The sequence below is a fragment of the Castor canadensis genome, chromosome 14 (genome assembly GCF_047511655.1).
Source record: "Castor canadensis chromosome 14, mCasCan1.hap1v2, whole genome shotgun sequence".
In the NCBI taxonomy this organism is placed as follows: domain Eukaryota; kingdom Metazoa; phylum Chordata; class Mammalia; order Rodentia; family Castoridae; genus Castor; species Castor canadensis.
In genome coordinates, this window is record NC_133399.1 from 17,843,305 (window position 1) to 17,853,555 (window position 10,251).

The 10,251-nt window shown below is 35.5% G+C and overlaps 1 pseudogene; it reads left to right on the top strand.

Annotated features, from left to right (window-relative positions):
* Positions 1-9,057: 9,057 nt before the first annotated feature.
* On the top strand, positions 9,058-9,780 carry LOC109676068 (olfactory receptor 7A10-like; annotated as a pseudogene).
* The last annotated feature ends 471 nt before the right edge of the window (positions 9,781-10,251 follow it).

Genomic DNA, 10,251 nt, shown 5'->3' on the forward strand with positions numbered 1-10,251 from the left:
GGAGAAATGACCCAAGCCTAGTATGCACATCTGAATAATAAAACAATAAAAAAAGAAAGAATTGTTGAAATCCCCAGCCTTTCCCCAAGTTAGTCCTGCCTGCCTTAGTTGTTATGGGAACAGCTTCAGAAGAGTGGAATGCACCTATAGCTTAGGTTGTGGCAGTCTTGATAGAGGACAGATGACAGAGAGTGATTGACATTTTCCAGACCAATTCCCTTAAAGAGCTTGATCCTCTGAGTTGTTTTGGTTTATGTAGCCTCTGCAGATGTGGGTGAGACTTCTAGAAATGTGGAGAGGTTTGAGTGGGCAGGGCTGCTCATTCTGTAAGGTATAGGTAGCTTGCATAGGCAGGGCCACTGACCTCTGGCGTTTTCCTGTTGCTTAGATTGCCCCAAAGTCTCTCTCTATACCACCCTCTCATGGCAATATCCCATGCAGATGATTTGTTTCCAAGACCTGGGACTCCCCAGGCTCTAACCTTTAAAATCCCTAAGTGGATTGGTTTAGAAGTTCATTCTTTCTATTTTTTTGCACTCAAGTATTTGGTTTGACTTTATTTCTCATCAGTGGTGTCTGTGTTTTGTTTTTTAATTGACCTCATTTGATGGGGCTGTTGTAGAAGGATGGGCAAGTCACTTTCCTCGGAATGTTTTTGCTCTTTCCTTGGCATAAGCCTGGAGACTGCCGGTCCCACTGACTCCTTGCTAAGCTCTCTTGCCAGTTAACAGTAATAGTCCCCAGTGAAACCAAGTAACAAGCTGTAGTTTAGTAACATAGGGTAATGTACTGTATTTTAAGCGTGTGGAAGTTCCTCCAACACACCAATGCACTGCCTTATGGAATTATGTGTCATGTCAAAGCAAGATAATATTTCAATAGGAAAAAATGATATGATTTGCTTGTAAACTTTAGAATCAATCTGTCCATTTCCATAAAAGCTTGGTGTGTTATGGAAGGTATTAGATTAAATCAATAGATCATTTGGGGAATAAGTGGCATCTCGAAAATGGAAGTATTCTAATACTTTCCTTAGATATCCTTCTTCATTTACTTAATGTTTGCCTTCAGTAATCCTTATTTTTGTTTTTACTGAGATATTGCAATTACTTCATGTCACATTTATCATTAACATTTGAATTTTTATGCAATTAAAAATAATTCATAAGTACCAAATGTTTGAGAAGTTAAAATTTAATTGACAAGTATAAATATGTGCTGTAAGCACAAGCTCCTCCATGTTTTGCAAATGAATCAAAAAAGACAAGTGTTCTAGTAACATTTCATTATTACATACCAAATGAACAAAGTTATCCCTCTTGATGAAGGAACAGGAATTCCATGAGCTATCAAGGGCTGTGTTCTCACTACAAATTAGGAAAATTAGGAACTCAGATTTTGGAGAAAAATCAAACTATGAATTGGGTAAAAGTGTGGAGAACATCAGCCCAGGAAGTCAGGAGAATTCATGCAAAAAAGTAATAAAGACAGGATTTACCTGATTTCTGACCTGGTCTCTTCACAACATAGATTGTGCAGGAAGCTTTTCTTTCTGTTCAGACTGATGGAACTCAGGGAAATCAGTGTCTCAGATGCTGAAGTAACTAGAGTAAATGTGATTAATTAGTAAGTAGAGAGGTACAAATACATTTTCTGGTATTGTCCCTCAGAGGGTAAAATCCTGGATTAAACAGGACTGGTGTTTCCTTTTGGATTCCCAAGTCTTGGTAGGGCAACAATGATTCACTCTCCCCTGCCATCTTGTCTAGGCAGTACTTTAGTCTCCATAATAACCATCCATGGTTGAATAAAGATTTCCACAACAAGACATTCTACACATAAACCCCATCCAGGTGAGTCTGAGACTCTGGGTATGTAGTATGGGAAAGGCTCAGCAAGAATGGAAGCTAGCATTATTTAATTAGTGTCACCTGAGGACCAAGCCATCCTACTCAGAGCTGAGAGATCTCTATGTTTGTTTAGTTCACTAATTAAGTTGCAATTTGTTTAACATTTTATAAAGGGGAATGTCTTTTAAATCCTTTAATACATCGATGCCTCTCAACAATTATATGATGAGACCAAATTAAGTTGATGAGACCAAATGAGAAATTTACATTCCTCAAGTGCATGAAAGAATTTCTCATGAAAACTGTAGAATAGTTTGGCTATAATGACTAATTCCTCTAATCAAAGATTCTCAATAGGCAGATATCAGGATTGAGTTTCAAGACCAACATGGGCAACTAGTAAATGAGACTAGCTCAAAACAAAAAAGTGTTGACTGATGAATTTGATTGAGTGCCTGCCTGGCAAGCATGAGTCCCTGAGTTCAAATCCAAGTCACAGAAAAAAACATGTAGAAAAATCGATATATTGAGAAAAAATATAGATAGGGACAGGAAGTCATAATCAAATATAGCATATGGTATTTATAAAATAAGACCTAGTAACAAAAGTAATCATGTTATTTTTTTCTATAGTCACCTTCAGCACATGGAACCAAAAACTTATACCAAATCTTCAGAATTTCATGTTCTAGGATTTTTAGTAAAACCAGAACTGCAGCTTCTCTTATTTCTTCTGTTCCTGTCCATGTATCTGGTCACTGTGCCTGGGAAAGTACTTATCATCCTGGCTCACACACACACACACACACACACACACACACACACACATACTTCTTTCTCTCTGAATTTTCCTTTGTGGACATCTGTTTCACCTCTGCTACCATCCCAAAGATGCTGCTGAACCTACAGACACAAAGCAAGGTGATAATACATAAAGGTGGCATCACCCCAACTTACTCTTTCAAATTTTTCTAGGGTTGGACAACTTCTTCCTGGTTGTGGTTGGTGGCTTATGATCCTTTTGTGGCCACCTGTCACCTCCTACACTACATAGTCATCATGAAGACTCACCTCTGTGAGTTGTTACTGTTGCTGTCCTGTTTCCCAAGTGCCCTGAATTCCCTGTTACACAGCCACATGGTGTTTTGGCTGTCCTTTTGCACAGATTTGGAAGTCCAGTACTTCTTTGTGAATGTAATCAGCTGGTTCCCCTAGACTGTCTTAACACTTTCCTTAAAAATGTGGTGATGAACTTTGTACTTGCCTGGTTGTTGAGGTCCCTTCATTGGCATTTTTTACTCTTACTCTAAGATACTTTCCTCCATCATTGCAATCTCATCACCTTAGAGGAAATACAAAGCATTTTCTGCCTGTGTCTCTTACATCAGTTGTCTCCTTATTTTACTGTACTATTCTAAGATTATATATCAGTTCTGTTCTGACCCAAACTCTCATTCAATGCCAGTAGGTTCAGTGATGTACAGAGTGATCACCTACATGCTGAATCCCTTCTTCTAAAGTCTAAGGAACAAAGACATCAAGAGAGCTCTGAAAACATTCAACAAGAAATAAAAGACAAAATTACCCATTTTCCTGGGTGTAAACAATTGTTGTTGACTCCAAGACTGATTCTTAGTGCAATACATTTATTTTTATCAAATTTGAAATTAGAACTTGCTCCTGTTTATTTGATTTATATACAATTCTTACGAAATTTATATTATTCCCCTTTAAGATTTCTGCTCTTTCTGACATTTAAAAGGTTCGCCATTATTAGTTTCATATTTCATTATTTTCAAACATGGATTACAAATCTAATCCATTTATCTCTTGGGACAATATAAATTTCTGAAGAGTATTTCTTTTAAGTGCTATAGAAGATACTGGTTTATTTTTTCTTATTTCTACAAAACATATTTCTGGTGTGTTCTCCACCAATGGGAGTAAACCACAGTTGATAACAAAGGCCAATGACATAATTTTATGGTACAGGACATTATTGGACCATAGATTTGCATTTGGGAACCATGATTCTTTTACATATCACTAACTCCTGTTCATGGAGATTTTAGCAAACTTGTGTGCTTTAGAACCAATCATGGTGTTTCTTCTCATTGTCACAATTCTGTTTTATTATTCAGCATAGTTTCCACACTAACTATAACAACAAATGGCACAAGTTGGTTATGTAATACTAGACTCCAAGTTAAATTTACATGGATTGAGAAACTGGAAATAGTATGTTGATTGATTGAGTCTCATAATCAGAGATGAAATACTATGGGAAAATGTCCACTATTATATCTTGTATTTCTATTCAAAAATTTTTTTCCTCAGGTATAAATATGATCATTGAAGTATAAAAGATCATGGTCATGTGTATAGTGGTTTATTCATTAACAATTGCAGGGCATGTTTTACATTTTACTATTGAATTACACTATTAGTGATGAATTTTACTATTTAATATGTTACCACTGGTGGCACTCCCCTAGAGCCTAAGTTTTCAAAATGAGTGAAAACTGTTGTCTCCCTTGATGAACAGGGAATATTGATTTTCTAAAGCTGTCCCCTCTGTAAATCAGGGCTCTACAAGTGTAAAGACTCTAGCAAAGAGAGGTATTGTAAACATTGGACAAAAATCAAAGAAAAAATTGGACGAAAGTGCTAAGGAGGTTAGAATTCAGGAAGGCAGAAGATTTCACTGGGATGATATAATGAATACTGCCTTTATTGCATTTCTCTATTGGTCACTGAAGAACATAAAATGAGGAAAATTTTCCTTGTTCTGACCAACGTTCTTCAGGGAAATCAGGTTTGCATGAGTGTGGAATAACAGATATACCTAATAAGCAGGCAGTTTAAATATAGCCCCAAATAATGTGTCTTAATAGGTAAAATCTTGGGATGGATGTGATGTGGTCATTTCTTATGGGGATCGAAACCTGACTACTCATTGCTTCACTTCCTGTTGGTGTATTGTCACTGGCAGAGCTTCAGTCTCCATCATAACCATCCAGGGAGGAATGAGGATTTCCTCATGCAGGTCTTCTACTCAGAGACCCCATCCAAGTGAACTGGGATTATGGTAGGTAGAAAGGATCAACAAGAATAGAAGTTGACAAAATTTACCAGTATCGTCTGAAGACCAGACCTAGCACAGAACTGAGAGATCCCTATGTGCTTGCTTACTTGATTAATTCATTAGCAACTTATTTAATATTTTTAAAGAAATGTTTATAGACAGAAATGCATGGATCATTGCTTACAGTTATGTGATGAGAATGGAAGTCTAATTGGATGAAACTGAATGAATAAGTGGCATGAAGTATTCCCATAAAATAGAACATGTCTAATGAGTTTTGCATAAGAAAGGAGGAAACTTGAGAATCAGATTTGCAGGTATATACAGGAAAGTGGGGGTATTTTTCTCTAATTTTTCATATGGAGTTTTATCTGATATTATTTCCATATTCCTTAAAAGCACACACTAATGCCTTGCTAAGAAACAGTACCTTTGGACACAGATAATAAGACACACTTCATCATGTCTTGAGTCATGCTTGGGATTAGCAGAAGCAAAATAAGCTTTATTTGATCAGTAAAGGGGAAAACTAAAAGGTATTATTCTGCAATTCTTTTCCTATTGCTCAGGCTGAGTATATCCTGGGGTTTGTTAGTTTTTTCTTTCTTTTTGCAATTCCAAATTGTTTCTGCAAATTCTTTGCTTTCATGTGCACTGACTTTGTCATTTTATATTAATTTTTCTGTGGAAGAATTTCTTGGTTTTCTGATTGATATTACATTCTTTTACACATGTATAGAGATTTGGGGACAGTATATAAAGTTATAGTTTAGGTAGTCAAATAATTTTATCCCTTACTTGCTTTTTCAATTTAGAAAGTTCTTCTTCCTGATCAGTAATAATCAGCATCATTTTGTACTTTTTGCAATAATATACCATATCTGTTTCTATTACCCTTCTTTATTTTTCAGATTGATTCCATTTTTATTAGTAGCCATCACCTTCTGCCACCTTGTGAAACTCATTCTTTTGTCATCAAATAAACATTAACTACATTCATTTAAATATATTGATTTTTTGGTGTGACTGGCGTTTGGACTCAGGGCTTCATGCTTACCAAGCAGGCACTCCCAAAGAAAACACTATAAAGCTTGAGCCACACAACCTTCATATGATTAACTTCATTATATTTATAGTGATCTCATCTATGAACAATAAGTTCAAATAATCAGCATGATAGGATCACTGTGAAGAATGAATGAGATGATGCATTTACTACAGCTGCTCTCATGCATGGCAATAACTCACAAAGAACCTAGTAGAATACATACGATGATTATTACTTAATTTCATTACTGTTGCAAGTACAATTGAATTCATTTATATTTACATATAATAAAATAATTTTTGACAGTGTTAATTTCACTCTTCCTAAAATATCTTTTATTAATTATTTCAAGCACACTGCCTATTAAGTCATTAATGGAAGACTTATGAGGAGGGAATTAATTTATAGTTGTTTTAGAGATTTTCATTGAGAATTTATTTTAGATTTTTACTCAATTCACTTTAGCAGAGTTGTCTTGAATGCATTTATTTAACTCACTGTTGTTTTTACTTCAACTCTTAATTTGTTATGTTTTTCTACAGTTTGTTCATTTTTTTCACCTTTGAGAAAACACAAAACTGACCAATGCAAGTAAAATACTTGGTTAAACATACATAACATTATAATGGACATGGTAGAAAGCAATACAATGGGTCCATACATGATATAAAACCACAAGGACGAATCATTTATTAAATGATCATCCATCTTGCCTAACAATAGATTACAATTATATGTATGTATGATTTTATAGACATAATCATCCTGGCAGTTATCATAGCCAAAGTTCCTCAGTTCATATATGCCAAAATTGAAATATTCTGTTTAAAATGCTGCTGATTTTGTTTTGGTATATTTCTGCTGAATAAATTTGTGTCTCTTACAGTCCTTGTCTGAACAAATTGTGACTCTTATAATAAAGACACCTGAAAAATGAAGAAGAAAATAAGGATCCACAAGATGCCTTTAACAACAAAATAATGCAAGATTAGATGTATGTGAGATACCTGAGGTAGGCAGCCTCACAGATGCATGAATAGAATGGTGGAGTAAGGAGAGAAGGGTAGGGGAAATGTGCAGTTGTTTCTTGATGGGTATAAAGTTATTTTTGTAGGAGATGATTTACTGTGCCATACAACAGAGTGCCAGGCACTAATAATATGATATTGTGCAGTCCAAAATTTACTAAGAGGATGAATTTCATGTTAATGGTTTGCATCCCCAGAATAATCAATAAATGACAAAAGGAACACTCTGAGAGATGATGGGTGTCTGTACTATTAATTGTGGTGATGGCGAGACCAGGGATTGTAAATGTATAACTCAAAAGACTTTACACATTATGAATGTGAAGTTATCTGTACACATATTATTTTTCAAAGAGGTGGCTTAAAACAAACTGCAGTGACACCATGAGAATGAAGGATTCTCTACATCAGGAATTCTTTGTTTTATGCAGCAGTGGGGAGACCACCTCCTTTCTGTACATTCTTAGCCAGGATCTGTCCTTGATCTCCCTCTTGATCATTCTGGTCACCACCAATGCTTTGCTCTGAACTCTGATATGACCTAACATGCGTCACCTCAGGGCCATTGCACTTCTTCTTCCTGCCAGACACAAAAGTCTGCACTAACCTTGTGGTTCCAATCTTTCTTCTTTTAAATCTTGGTTCATATGCCATCTTGTTATCTGTCTTACCTATACGACATTAAAAATGCCTTCATCCGCTCTCCATCATAGCTGCCCACTTTTTCTTCATAGCAATCAGTCCCCTCAAGTTTTACATAACAGATTTCTGATTTTTTATTTTTTTAATAGGGCGATCTATATTTATGAAACAAAGAAATAAAACAAACACCTTAAACAAACAAATTATTTCAGAAGCTGAAATAATACAATGTTGCATTTAGACATAAACTCAGTGAGTTTCATGTGCAGTAAAGTTGCATACAATGAAAGAATTCTATTTTCAAGGTAGACATTTTAATATTAGCATAACAAATGTATTCAAAGCAAGTGCTATGAGTTTTTAAATAATTCTAATTTGTACTTGCTTATTCTTCAGCTCTCTCCAAATTAAAAACTCAAATGTAATAAGTGTACTTGGAGGCCCGGTTACTGAGGTGGAAATGATGCATCTTTGGTCCTTGAAATCACCTTTATGATAAGAAATGTCTGTAACAAGAGAATATGCAAGCTGGCTTTACTTATCTACTGAATATAAGCAACTGACCATTTTAAATCCCAATGGCTCAACATTTTAATTTTTTTCTTTTTATAGACCGAGTTAAAACACATTTTCCTATCATTAGCTAATAGCCTGAACAATTTTATTATTGTTCATTTTGAGTTATAGGCACTTAAAATACACAGCAGATGACACAATGCAGGTGCTCAAAATGTAAACATAAAGTTAACACATCGGACTATAATTGATATTTAGATTTCTGATTTTTTAAGCATACATGAAAACTGTAGACATTTGTGAGATAGAATGTGATATTTTAGTAAATATGCACATTGTAAAATGATCAAATCTATGTCCTCAATCACGTATTATGCTTTTGAAAGTAAATATATTCCACATTCTCTTTGAGGTCATATTGTTTGATAATTTTATTATCTATTTATATTATTTTCATGACTGAGCACTAGGCACTTTGATTTCTTAGCACACTGAAGTCATTTTCTAGACATAGCCAGAAACACTGTTATAACTCAGTTTGCATTTCTAAAGTACATGAAAGATTTGTGCATAAAAACTGTGGATAAAACAACCTATTTAGGGAACATTATAGACCGGATCAGAAATCCTTAATCAGAGATGGTACAGACAGGCATCTAAATGAACAACTAATACCAAAAGTAATCACATTCCTTTTCAATTTCTGGTGTTCACAATGGAAGTAGAAAATGATACCCAAATTTCAGAATTTCTTCTTTTGAGATTTTCAGAAGACCCAGAACTATAGTTTCAAATGTATGGGATTTTCCTCTCTATGTAGCTGGCAATGTGTTTGAGAACCTGCTGATTATTCTGGGGATAGTTAGGGATTCTTAACTGCACAGATTCATGCACTTCTGCCTCTCCAACCTGTCCTTTGTGGACATTTGCTTCACCTCCACCACTGTACCAAAGAAGCTGGTGAACCTCTAAACATATAGCAAGGCCATAACTTATGAAGGCTGCATTATGCAGATTTATTTTATGCATCATTTGTAGTGCTGGACAATTTCATTCTTGTGATGGTCTATGACAGGTTTGCTGCCATCTGTCATCCCCTGCACTGCAGAGTTATCAAGAACCCACAGCTATACGGTTTGCTGGCATTGGTGTCCTAGATCACAAGTTCCTTTTATTCCTTGTTACAGAGCTTCATGGTGCTGTGCCTGTCCTTCTGTACACAGGAAGAAATGCCACATTTTTCTGTGAACCTAGTAAGTTAGCCCACCTTGCCTTTTCTGACATTCTTATTACTAATATCATGATGAATTTTGCAGCTGTGTTGCTGGAGGTTGGCCCTCTCACTGGCATCCTTTTTTGTTACTCTAAGGTAGTTTCATCTGCACATAAAATCTTGTCAACTCAGGGCAAATATAAAGCATTTTCCATCTGGGTGTCTCACCTCTCAGTGTCTCCTTATTTTATTCTATACTTTTAGGAGTGTACCTCAGTGTTGCTGGGACACAAAATTCACACTCATGCTCAACAGCCTCAGTGATATACACTGTGGTCACCCTCATGCTGAACCCCTTCGTCTACAATCTGAGGAAAAGGACATCAAGGGTGCTTTGAAAACACTGAGAGAGTATAAAATTGCCTATTATCCTGGGACAGAAATAATGCTATTGATCACAATCTTCAAATATCACAGCGAGAAAGTATAATATTTGATCAGATTGTGGAAGGAGAAATTGTCAAGATTCATTTTCTGATCTTTCCACTTTATTGCCTTCAACATCTCTATAAAAGTAAGAACAAAGAAAGCTCAACCACATGTGTTAAGCTTTCCTCTCTATTCTCTTCTCTTCTCCTCACTCTCCTTTCTCCTTTCTCCTCTCTCCTCTATTCCTCTCTTCCCCTCTCATATTAAGAATGGTTTACTTTACCAATTTTGTTCTTCAAAACAGTTATTTTAAAAATTGGATTAGAAAAGTGAAGACTTATATTTAACCATTGGAACAATGAGAATTTCTTTTTTCTAGAAGAAAGCAAAGAGTTATTATGATCACATAAAAATGTGTCAAAATAGGTGGCAGCTACATA